Source organism: Haemaphysalis longicornis, unplaced genomic scaffold (assembly GCF_048455015.1).
Source record: "Haemaphysalis longicornis isolate Haplotype H1 unplaced genomic scaffold, Haemaphysalis longicornis Haplotype H1 scaffold_8, whole genome shotgun sequence".
NCBI lineage: Eukaryota > Metazoa > Arthropoda > Arachnida > Ixodida > Ixodidae > Haemaphysalis > Haemaphysalis longicornis.
In genome coordinates this window covers 86,698,981-86,712,472 of record NW_027526445.1, presented here as the reverse complement: position 1 = coordinate 86,712,472, position 13,492 = coordinate 86,698,981, and positions in this window count along the sequence as shown.

Below are 13,492 nucleotides of genomic sequence, written 5' to 3'. Positions count from 1 at the left end.
AATGCTATTATTGGCAATAACTGTTGCATTGTGCACCAGAAGGCACAAATTACCAGAAAAAAAGAGCAGTGGATGCTTAGTAGCATATTGTATTGTCACCGCTCATCTGCCACCGATTTGTTTTACGAGAAAGCCCTGAAAGCAAGTGCACATTCTCGAGACTAGCCTGCAGCCGGCAAAGTTTATTTTCCTCTACTCCCTCATTGGTAACCATTTGCTTGCAGCCTGGTCAGCGTTAAAAATGTTTGTCTGATTCTTCACAAGCTTTTTTTATATCTACATGTACAAATTAACTGGAACTGCCAAACAAGTGGGGAGGAAAAAGAGCAGAGCTGGAAAGCAGCAAAAGCTTTCTAAGCAGCGAGATGAGAATACGCATGTTTGTTTAGATGCCCACGTCGTCACCCTGACATAACAAACCAGCAGAGAACACGTGCAGATCAATAATGAATGGAGACCCGGTAAAAAAAAGAAAATATGGTGGGCCATCTAATGTTTTTTTTTTCCTTTTCTACTGTTCATTACCGTCACCATGCTTCACCGCACTTCAAGGTGTGATGTCTGCTGCTAGTATAACCTTTCAATGAGAGGGGGCACACATCCACTTAGTAGTTTAAGTGGCCGTGGGTGATTTTGAAGCCCAAAGAAGCCTTGTTTTGAAAAAATCAGAAAACGTGCCATGGCCAAGAGCCCCTTAGTTCCCATCAGCTCAAATGTGAAACCTGAAACCTGCAAAACTTAATCCTGAATAACCCACGGGCAACTTGTTCTCTATAGTTTAATGGCTTGCGGTCACTCACATGAAAAAAAGGTTAAAGATAAGTTCGTTTAGCCATCATTAAGTGCATGCCATAATAGCAGTTAGTGTTCCTCACATCATTCCTAGTCATGCGTAAAACGAATTTGCAGTTATAGCTCCATATTAATTACAAGCTAGTTAGGTACGTCAACACCTCTTAGCCTCCATATTCGGGCTGTGGTATCTGGAAGGCTCTCCTCCTCGTTTTATGGATAAAGCCAACTATTACAAGACTACCTCCATCTTTTTTACTTGACACTTGTAACATCTTGTTTCTGCTTCAAAATGCCATTAAGTTATGTGCATGTTCACCGGTTAACAAAACTAACAACAAATTCTGCACATCAAGCTCACTTTTTTGCTCAACCAGTGTTGCAGGCTTAAAAAGCTGTAAGATGTGCCAAAACATAAGAACAAACCCCGAAGTAAATAGGCAGACACCATCATGCTAGCCGAAAGCCAACACCAAGCCTCGTTACGTTTAATAACAAACTGAAACAGTTCTAGGCAGCAATATGATGAAAGCAGTGATAACTTATCTAGATGCGTGCAAAGATGGTTCAAGTTTGGAAATTAGACTTCGTTATCTTACCTAGCCACCTGATCGGTCAACCTTATCTGTGTCAAAACATTATAAGCGAAAAAGTAACACTGCTAAGGCTCAAATGCTTTTTAAAACAATCCTTAAACTCAAATAGGCAAATTCAGCTTACTGACATTGAACAAGGCACATAATGCAAGAAAATTCAGAACTGCATGAAAGCAATGTGGTCACCATTTATTTACTAGGCCCGAAGACACTCGACGTGCCACGAGATTCCTCGTCCATGGCCTGGGAGTACCTCGTGCCCGTTCTTTATCTTGAAAGCAACTTCTCTACCTGCAAGCGGCCAATGGCCTGCAAAATGCAGATTATTATCAACCAACATACAAGACGCCGTCATTTTTTCTAGAACCTGGTGCACCCAAAATGCAGTATCACAGAGATCACGAGGCGGCCTTGCCCACTGTAGGGTAGATTATGAAAATCACTCTTATACAACATTCGGCTGAGCGTAAACTTGCCGTAACCGACAAAAACTACGAGGCATGAATATCAGCAATCAATATTTCAAATGATCCTTCTAATGTTTCTCTCATAAGGTCTCTCGTAAGAAGTTACTTCACAAACTCCGCAAAATTATAAATAACCATCAGCTCTTAAATTGGCTTACAGCATACATTACCAATCGTAAACAGTTTGTTGTATTCAATGGGGAAACTTCCGAAGATGTTTCTGTGGACTCTGGCGTCCCTCAGGGGTCAGTGCTTGGGCCCCTTCTTTTTCTTTTGTTTATTAATGATATTGTCTGCAATATTCCTGTGAAAATACGGTTGTATGCCGATGACTGTGTTATCTACACGGAAGTGAACAGTGTAGCCGATCAAATTCTTTTAAATGACACACTCAACAAAATTGTTCTCTGGTGTGACAAGTGGCAAATGTGCATTAACTTTGACAAAACAGTAGTTATGAGAATTACTAACCGGAAGAGTCCTTTAGCGTATACGTATTCCGCGAACAACAATTTCCTTCATGAAGTGTCTGTGTACAAATACTTAGGCCTCTGGATTTCAAATACTTTAAATTGGGGTCACCACATTGATTATGTGGCAAGAAATGCCAACTGTAAGCTTTTCTATTTACGAAGTACGCATGCGAGCAGCTTTTTATTATGTACCCTGAGCTTATAGTACGTATGGTCCCATCGTTAAGCAAAGTGGCATCAGAGAGACTGTCTATACAGTGAAACATCGTTAAACCAAACATAACAGTAAGGGGAAAAATTACGTACTCCGCGGCACTACCGATTATCCCAATGCATTCGCTAAAAGGAAACAGATTCGCGGATTAGGTTTAACTCCGCCTAAAAATAAACAGACAGCTTAATCGGGTACGGTTTAACGAGATTCCACCATACGTCGACAAGAGGTCCAAATTTCTTGTATATTGTCTGCATTGTTGGAATTTGTGGGAAGTTTCGTCAGCTGTTAAAGTTGTTTTGAAATAGCTGACTGAATTTCGAAGTAATGAATCAACAGTTGCCCTCGTTTATCTTTCGGAAATTTCGTGTCATCGCTTTATGAGTTATAAACATTTGGCTTTTGCAGCGGTGGTAATAGTGATGGCTAGGGTTTAATGATTACATTCTGGTGCTTATGCAGTGAAGAAGTAAGGAGTTGCACGTTTAATTTCAAGAAAGGGATATGAATGTGCATTGGCAGACATTTAGATTTCCAGCGTCTTTGTGATAATAGACCATTGTTGTTTTACAGAGTGTGTACATGTTTAGGCCTCTTCCCATTGAGGACACTTTTATTTACATTCAACACTGCTTCCTACTTTTAGGTGTTTTTATTGTGCCAGCAACTGTGACAACAGTCGGAGAACCTTCAAAGAGGAACTGAAGGCAGTTCAGGTTGAGCGTCAGTAGTAATTGCAAACACTGGTGTAGCAGTTCAAATAGGTCATGTCACGCCTTCATATTAAATTTCAAACATGCATGTTGCTTCTGGCTTTACAGCTGCAAGAAAAATTAAAAACTTCGATGCGGCATATCAAAATGGTATTCCTTTTCAGGCCTGCAGAGTATGACGTCACTGCTTTTATAGCACACTTTGTAGCTTCGGGTTGCGAAGACGCCGTAAGAATTTTAAACATGTGCTCAACAAGTCGCAATGGTTTTGCGTCGCTTCTTCAAGGTGCTATGTACTCCTTTTCAAGGGTGAACTCGTGCATCTGGCTAGAAAGGTATGGTAATAAATGAAAGCTTTAATAAAACACGTGGGAACGCGTTTACGCCAGGCCTTCAGGCTGTGCGTCGCTTATTTTTACGCACTCATTCTCGCTTCTGGCCATGGAGTTGCGGTGAGATTTGAAGATGCATATTTCGTTCGCTGGAATGGGTTTATACCAATCCCTTAGGCTGTGATGTCGCTTCTTCCAGAGGCCACACTGTAGATTTTGGCTATGACGTTCAAGTGAGAAGGTGACACTTACGTAGTACCTTAGAATAAATTCATGCCACACGTTCAGGCTTTTAGGTCTCGGCGTCTCACTGACATTTTCTAGTTTTTGGCCATAACGTTTCGGTGAGGGTTGAAGACGCTTATGTAGTATGTTAGAATGATGTCATACCACACATTTTCGCAGTGAAGTGCTGCTTCTCACTCACATACCTTTGCTTTTGGCTTTAGGTTGCTGCTGCTGACTGGAAAGTGTGGTGAGAATAGAAAATGTTTGTGCAGCTGCCCATGACACTTGAAAGTGAAAGTAAATATTTCTTCTCCCTGTTCCAGTTCGGTGCTCTGATTGGTTACAGAAGTGGACAAAAGAAGGAATATGCTTCGCCAGAGCTGAGTGAATATTTTTAAATAAGCACAATAAATCTCATATTCATGTTCATATTCACAATATTGAGCCTGCTGAATGATGTTGTCTAAATAGGTGCAAGAAGAATGAAATTTACTTGTATAACCCTGCCGCGGAGTTTCATATGGGGCAGTCAGTGTTCCACGTCGCTATTTGGTGTACATTCGGGAAGATAATTGGCTTGAACATGATTATCAGAAATGAAAATGTTTCAACAAAAGCTTGACATGGCTGTAAAAGAACTGCATATTGAAACGAATATTTCCTTTATGTATGCCTTACTCATCAGTAATAAAATATCCTCGCGGCAGATGGGTACTTCTTATTTTAAAGCCAATTAGAGTTTATTGTAGCATAACTGTTGAAAGTAGAAATTTGGAAGAATGCATTGGTAGGTCTCTATGCAATTTTGCGATAAATTCTCACAATCGCAATTTGTAAGGCGGGTGCTACTTAATTAAATCGCCGTTAACTACCTCCGAAACCGCCGCCTGGTTTGAAAGTATGACCCCATACTCTCAATCAAACAAACTTACGTAGAGCGCCTTTCCCCGCTCGTGCCTCGTGAACTATCAATGATTAGAACCCGTGAACCCGTGTTTATGATTAAAACCCGTGAATTACTGATGATGGGAGCAAGAGCTCGCACAAAAATTGTCATGTGAAATGGTGTTTCACAGAAGATTCGTGCTTGAGCCTAAATTGGAGCTCGCTCTATAGCTACCTTAGTGAGGATGGCCCAGTTGTTTTCTGGATAACTGCTTAACTGAATGTATACGCGAGTATGTGAGCGAAATGTTCGAAGGAAAGCAAAAAATAAACGAAAGCGTTGTACAAGAATCCCAAAACTATTCAGCAGGAACCTGCAAAGATTAAACAGCAGTGGTGTTAAAACGGCTTTATGATTTTATGCGGATAACAGGAAGATTTTACCCTATACCTATGAAGCACGGAAGAAAAAGCTTCAAACTGTATCAATCGGGCATAGAATAGCGGCCGCCATGCGGTTCCGTCGTGTTCTCCTAGCTATCTTGAACAGGTCATTTTGAGTAGTAGCGGCACGCGCCAGCAGCCACCAAGGAGGGATGGTAGGACAGTGCCCGTTGTTGCCAGCTGAAAGTAGCGCCACACTTCTGCTACATGCATCTCCCATACCAACGTCATCGTTGTCGAGATGAGTTGATCAGCATCCTGCCACTCGCAAGTTCATTGGACACGCGAGAGCGGCCGTCATGCGGTTTTATTATGTTCTCGTCTGCTATTTTACAGCGATTGGTCCGCGAACTTCTTCGTTTTCGAAAAGCTAAAGAAATGTCGGTTCACTGTTCCTCCCATGGCCAAGCACTTTTGTCACAGTAATGTGGAATGAAGAATAAGGAACCGCTTTTGGCACCGAAGTTATTGTAAACTGCAACAAAGCAAGATACCACGGTAGGGAAGAACTGGAAACGCGCTTCCTCCTTCTTTATTCACTAACGAAAATAGTGTGCACGCCCTGCTTTTACCTCCTCTGCTTCCACAGCAGATGCCTCTTACATTTTAGGTCGGTCAAGGCAAAAATTGACAAGAATCTTCTCGAGGTGCCTTCACAGCTAAATGAAGTTAGGAAAAGTCAGCTGAACTTGGAGAAAATAGAAGACGATGATGATGATGATGGTATTTGTTTAATGGCGCAAGGCCGACGAGGGCAAAGAGCGCCAGAGAAGTCATTTATGAAAAGAAGTGATTACCACAAAAGGTACGTATAAAACATGTAAACTGGACATTGTAAGATCAAAAAAAGATAATGGTGATGGCTGGTGTATAGGGCCAGATTTGATTATGCATGATAAGAAATGAGGTTTAAAAACTTCACGTCTGACAGATACTTAAACACGCGTTGCACAGAAACTATGGCATTATCACCCAGAAACAACGATGGGTGTACAACTTCTGCAGTGTGAACGCCCATATTAGTAACACTGACTGTGCAAGGTGTTCCTTTGCAGATGGAACGTGATGCAGGAGCTGCAGTGTTCATTATTCCAGGAAATCTTTTCAAGAGCCTTTTCCTCGGCATGCGCCTCGAGTGCACTACTCTTCAGCTGCGTACATATACAGGAGAGCTCATCACGGCGGCCGGAGTGTAAACGTCACGGTGGAATACAGTCACAAGCTACATGTTCTTCCTCTCTACGTTGTGCCGCAGGAAGGCCCACCACGTTTTGGCCGAGTGTGGCTACAGCAAACCCAGCTCGCCTGGGCAAGCCTCAAGGAGATGCATGCCATCAAGACAGCGTCGAAAGCCTCACGGGAGCCGCCTGCAGTACTCCAGGCACTTTTCCGGAAGTACAGTAATCTGTTCAGTGTTGAGCTGAGAACAATTCAAGGTGAGAAGGCACAACTTCATTTCGAGGATAATCAGGAGCCTAGGTTTATGAAGGCAAGAACAGTACCTTTTGCGCTCCAACCTTCAGTCGAAGAGGAAATAGGGAAGCTGACGAGAGTGAATATACTTTCGCGTGTTACCAGTAGCAAGCACGTGACCCCTATTGTACCAGTCATAAAGAGCAATGGGTCCTTCAGGCTTTGCGGTAACTGTAAAATGACCGTAAATTCAATCTTGGACACTGAACACTATCCTCTTCCCAGAGCCGACGAATTTTTCGCAGTCCTGGCAGGACGCAAAATGTTTTCGAAGTTGGACTTGAACCGAGAGTACCAACAGTTATAGTTGGATGAGACTTCAAAAGGGTATCTCACATTGAATACCCATCAAGGATTGTATGCAGTAAATCGCCTTCCTTTCGTAGTTCTTTTCCCTCCGGCAATTTTTGAATGAACTATGGATAACATACTAAAAGGCTTGAAAGGACTGACGTGCTACATTGATGACATCATGGTAACGGGAAAAACGGACGAAGAACACATGCGCAACTTGGAATCCGTGCTACAGCGCTTGTCTGAAAAGGGGTGAACGTGAAACCGGCCAAGTGCGAGTTCTTCAAAGATAAGCTGCAGTATTTGGGCCACATTGTAAGCGCCCAGGGAGTGCAAATAGCAGACGATAAAATCAAGGCTTTAGTGAAGCCACCACGACCAACTGAGAAGCATCAGTTGCGGTCACTTTTGGGTCTTGTGAATTATTATGGAAAGTTCGTGCCCAACGTTTCGAGTGTTGTCTCGCCCCTCAATAGGCTTTTGGGAAACGACGTTCCCTGGTCATGGAGCGACAAGCGCGAGTCAGCCTACCGACAAGTGAAGGGTCTCCCGTCGGTGCCCCCAGTGCTGACGCCCTACAATCCCACTACTCCACTGCAACTATCCTGTGACAAATCGGCGTATGGGATCGGTGCGGTGTTGTCACGTGTAGATGTCAAAGGTCAGTGTCGTCCTATTGCGTACGCACCCCCTACCCTCTCTAATGCAGAACCTGGCCAAGCCAGACCGAGGAAGAAGGGCTTGCCTTCGTTTTTGGTTTGAAGAGGCTTCACTACAACCTGTATGGACGCACCTTCGTCCTCGTTACAGACAACAAACCTTTGCACGCAATCTGGGGCCCGAAGACTGGCATTCCAACGATTGCTACAGCGAGACTGCAACGTTGGGTCGTTCTTCTCTCTGCTTATACGTATACGCTGAAGTTCATGTCATCGGCCGAGAATGCAGATTCCGACGGTTTGTCACGCCTCCCACTTCCTGATCACAGTGAAACTCCTTCAGAAGAGATGTTTTACGTTTTGCGTTTCAGTACATTGTCTGTGAACTGCCGGGACGTGGCACGTGAGACTTGCCGCGACCCTGTGTTAAAGAATGTGTTGCATCACGTGCTAAGTGGTTGGCCGGATCGCCGTTGTGCTTGGAGCAGGGATGCCTCGAGCTTGGAACCCGTGTGGTCATTTCTAAGCCCTACCAGTTCTTAATTCTGGAAGAACTTCATCAAGGACACCCTCGCATAGTCAGAACCAAGGAGTTGGGAAGAAGTTACGTCTGGTGGCCCACCATTGGCCGCGACATTGAACGGCAAGTGAGCGGATGCCAAACCTGTTAGTCGCAACGAAACTTCCACTGCCCCTCTCCACTGCGCCCATTGGCCTGGCCTACCCGACCTCGGGAGTGTGTTCATGAAGACTTTGCAGGACCTTTCAAAGGTGCTATGCTACTAGTTGTTATTTACGCGCATTCAAAGTGGCCCGAGGTGTTTGTAATGAAGCAAACGTTAGCTGAAAAAACGATCAGCTTCTTGCGTGATTTGTTTTCCGCTTCGGGTTTCCCTAGACGCTCGTCTCAGCTAACGGGCCGCCGTTTACAGCTGCAGAATTTGCTGGGTACATGCGCACCATAGGTGCACGTCATATTCGAACAGCGCCTTATCATCCAAGTAGCAAAGGTCAAGCAGAGCGCTTGGTTTAATCACTGAAAGCATCGCTGTGAGAAGCTGCAGGGCTGCCATTGCATTCCGCTCTTGCAGATTTTCTTTTGGCATACCGTAACACCCCCCACACTACCACAGTCGAAGCTCCAGCCGTGTTGCTTCTAGGAAGACGCCTCCGCACCCGACTCGATGCTGTCAAACCGTCGATTCAAGCAGAGGTTGCAGCTAAACAGTTCACGCAGACTCTCCGCAGAGGCTTATCGAAGCGACACGAGAGACATTTGAGTGTGGGTGATAGGATGAAAGTGCGAAATTTGAGGAGGGGAGAGAAGTGGTTGCAGGGTATAATTCTTGCGTGTACGGGACCTGTGACTTACAAATTGAGTGTCATGACCCCTCGTGGTGTGTTTCAGTGGACTCATCACAGGATCACCATCGTTCGCGTGCCGCCCGAGAAGGACACTTCCGCCACATTGAAGCCCATCGGCAGCAGCGGAGCTCAGCGTCAGCTTTCCACGGCTCAGGACCTTCAACCGGCCCCCATGCACCGACCGCAGCAACGGAAATACCCCCTTTGACAGAGGCAGCCGCCGCAGAGATACCAAGCATAGTTATGTTGTCATAAATTACGTCCGGAGGGATGTTGTATTGCGTGCCATTGAGACACGTGACATGTCGTCACCACACTCTCGGCTTCGGCTCCCCTCTCAGTGGTTATAAATACAGCTCGCCTGCTAGCTAGCTCGCCCTTTTAATTTATTATTATTATTTATAGAAATCTTACAGGTCCTATTGGCGGGCATGGAGTAAGGGGGGCGTGTTAAAACGCAATAACAAAACAAAGCAACAATTGAAGACAGGAACATCGTACAACAAAATGTAAATGCATTATACATATTTCGAAAGAACAAGGCGATCACTTTTTCACCTTACATGTACACTTGTGGCCTACTATTTGTGAGAGGGAAAAACACACACACACACACAACATACACGAAAATATTGGTAATGGGCGTTGCACAAAAATATTTTAGCAGCATTAAATAGTGTAATGCAGGAGTAGCTGACGGCAAAATATTTCGGGGTTAGATATGGTGGCAATGTTATCGGGCAGATCATTCCAAAGGCGGATGACACCAGGCAGTGCGGATGAAATAAATGCATTGGTTTTACCGTATATGCACATGAAACTTGACTGATTATGCAATCTGCGTGAAAAACAACGAGGTAATTGAAGTGGAAGCCGGGTTCGTTTGTGGGTGAAAATATATTTGTGGAAAAGGCACAAAGCAGCAATATTACGGCGGCTATCTAATGATGGAAGTTGCAGGTGTAGTTTTATTTGTGTTACGCTGGAATTGATAGTGTAGTTACGTGATATGAACCGGGCTGCTCTATTGTGTATCATTTATATCATATTTATTACGTAATTCTGGTTAGGCGACCAAATTGGCGAGGCGAATTCTTTTGTGGCGAGGATGAATGTTTGAAAGGCGAGTATACGAATGTTAGTAGGTGAATTTCTCAAGTTGCGACGTAGATAAACCAGCGAATGTGATGCTTTGGCGCATAAAGACGTGATATGAGGGACCCATGAAAGGTCGGCTCTAGGTATGTGCTCCACATTGGGAAGTTGTTGCTTCACAAACTACCCCTGCACTTTAAACAATTGTCATGCGGTATGTCCGTCCACCCGCCAAACCAATCTGGTTGCGAGCAGACGCCTATAAAAATTTTATCCACCATCGTAACTTAGAAAACAAGGAGTTATTCTTGCATGTATGCACTTCGTACAAACTAGAGGGATTGAAAAGTGTAGGCAGTCGAGAGAAATTGAGAATTGAGAGGCGGAGAACAGCGGGAACGTACGCGTTACGAGTGAAGCGCATAGCATATGTCCAGTTCACGTTAACCAAGGGGGTGGGTTTTTTACACAGAGTTCATTGCACCGTAACCATTTTTCTTTTACCCAGGGAGACTACGATTGTTAGTTCGGACAGGTTGTTCCCGGTAAGGCGCGGGTTCACACCGATATCCACCTTCGTAAAATATTCAGGTAATCGGATATAGCGTGGTCATTCTTCGTGAAAGGATAAATTTATTATAAGAAAATCCTGGTATCAGTGATACAACGTAAAACGCCGAAATATTTAAACAAGTTCAGCGCCTGTCGCTACAAAACTAATGGAACCCGAAGGCTGCCAGTTACAGCCATTTACAGAAACACAAACAGCTTCAACTTGATTATAGACAAACAATTGACATACAAAAAATTTAAATTTGCTTACACCCAAAAGAGTAGCATGCGAGGGAAACAAAGATACAAAAACATTCGCATCAAGAATGCAGCAATATTCAGAACAGGGTTGCTGTTGTGTCAGAACGCGTACTGTAGCGCTCTAACACAATTCTAACAGCAACATCAATTTTCAAAACGAAAATCCCTCAGGACACAGGTTTGGAAAACTAGCATGAATAATTACCCTTTTCTTCGAAACCTCAATAAACGGAGTAGACAGATATCGCCGACACCCTTCCTCACCAAAAAGGGCTAACGGGCTTTCCAGAAAGCTCACGAGGTGTTGTAAAAAAGGAAAAAAAGGGCCACTGCATACGGTAGCCGCGAATGGAATGGAATGCGAGGCTAGAATTCTGGCACTGATAACGCTTGCTCGTCACGCACCGTTCTTGCAGACAAGCCGCTTGATGCTAATACTGCTATCGATGTAGCCAGAAATCCCTTATTTAACTTGGAAAAGGTTATGGCAAATCCCCGATTTTCCCGATGAGAGCCAAAGAAGCCACGAATGAATGAGCGCTTTAGAAAAGAAATAGCTTGCAATTTGTCTCAAGCAAGCCGATTACCGCATGTTAAAAAGAAATTGGTAGTTTTCTGCTAAAAGGAATGACCCAAAACCAGACGGACAAGAAACCCGGACGCTGCTGCCCGCTTTGCGGCGCTTTCTCGCACCGCGTCGACGCCGATATCTGGCGAGCATATACATCGGCGTTTTTTTTTTCTTAGTGCTGCCACAGCTTATACTTGCCAACCTGACGATTTTAATCATAAAAATCCTGTGACCAAGTTTACATGCAAGGATTTCTAACTTGTCTTGTTAGCCACACAATAAGATTCCAGATTGTGCCGTTTGTATGTAATGCACTTGGGCAGAAAACTAGAATTTATATCACCCCGAAATTCATATCAGCCACAGCCGTAATTGAGATTCTACTGGGTACCAAGGTTTTTTGCACACTACATTTTGTGAAATCTGTGGCGGAATTTCTGAAATTGTAAAAAAATCTATATTCTAACATTTCACTAAGAATTTCAGAGACTTGATTGGCATGCAATGTGCTGTTTTGCGTGACAATTTGCCACAGGTGCACACTGGCGACCCTGCACTACAACGAAAATGCGGGTAGAGACCAGGCGGTGACTAAGGCTGGGGAGCCGCTGTGGCAGCTGAACATGCCCGAGGCCGGAACTGGGGACTGCACAGTGGTTGCAATCAAGAAGCCACCCACCTACAGTGCGTATATATTGGCATTTAAGTTTTGAGGGTGACTGCAGTGAAATGCAGCCACTACCTGGCTATAATAACGTTTCCCACTCTGCATGGGGTAATACATTGATGCTACTACCCCTTCAGGACCTGCATATCTGCTGTTAGAATGGCCACTTGCAGTAACCATTGTTTGAAGGTTAGCGGTTCATTCAAGTCTATCAATCTACAAAACTCTAAAAAGGTGTCATTGAGAGCTGCACTATAGCTCAGCTGTAATGTAACACTGGAGTCGATGTTTGTAAGGGTACTGACATTGGCTGTTGGCATTAGTTGCTCTCTGTTACAAAAGCATCTACTGGCATTCTGTGCAGAGTATGTGGCACGTCTTCGGGAAGCTGTGGATGACATCCTCATCACTGGACCTCCACCACCTGAAGATGTGTTGGCTAGGAACTGTGTGCTACCTGATGAGAGCTCAAGTGCCGCTGCGCTGCTGGGTGAACCTGTGGAAGAACAGCCAGCCGTACCAACCACTGCCGAGCTGAAGAAGGCGCTTGTAGCAGCCCGCATGTCACGATATGAATCAACATAGGCAATCGACAGCGTCTTCTATCGGAACGGGCACCATCTTTCCGAGTCTCCTAACAATTTCCATCGTGTTGAAGGTCCAGAGGATTGAGGCCCTCAGAACATTCTGGCTGTGCAGAGTCTTTCCACGAAGCCGTTGCTCACGTGCAGCCAAGTACCCGGTCCCTTTGTCAAATCGGCAACCAGGTACCGACCGACACACCGTTCGCACTTCCAGGTGCGAACAGGAGGTGACTGTTGGGGCAATATTATCGGCGTACATCAGGCTGGGTAGGCGCTGTTGGCTCGTCCTCTCCTGCCCTAAACAAGTCCATTCAAACCGAAGGGATGTTCCACTTCCTTGGGGATGAACATCGTCTTGCTATGGCTTCCTTTTCCAGGTGCCTGCCCCTTCTCCAACATGGTGTCAAACCTATCTCTCCATGCCTGGCACTGCATTGGGCTTAGGCGCTTCAGAAGGATTGCTGTAAAGCCGCCCAGACCTGTCGCTGTGCGAGTTCGGATATGGTTTAGGACACATTTCGATTGTTTCACTTCCGACTCAAGGCGCTCCCCGAAATCTGCTGTATTATGCGTTCCGGCCTGTCCTTTCCCATGCGTGCGTGTCTCTGCATGGGTCCTGCAGAGTGCATTCATGCTGCATGTTGCCTGAAGCAGGTTCTTTGTGGATCACAGCTCCAATCACACACAGCATGGGCTCCGTGCGGTCCACCTCTGCAAAAGGATCTGTATCTCTGGGTGGCCATATTGCTGCTTAGACCTGGCATCTTTGTGTAAGCGTTGTACATGTTGCCAGAAATTATGGAGTGCCCCCTGCCTACTCTTTTTGA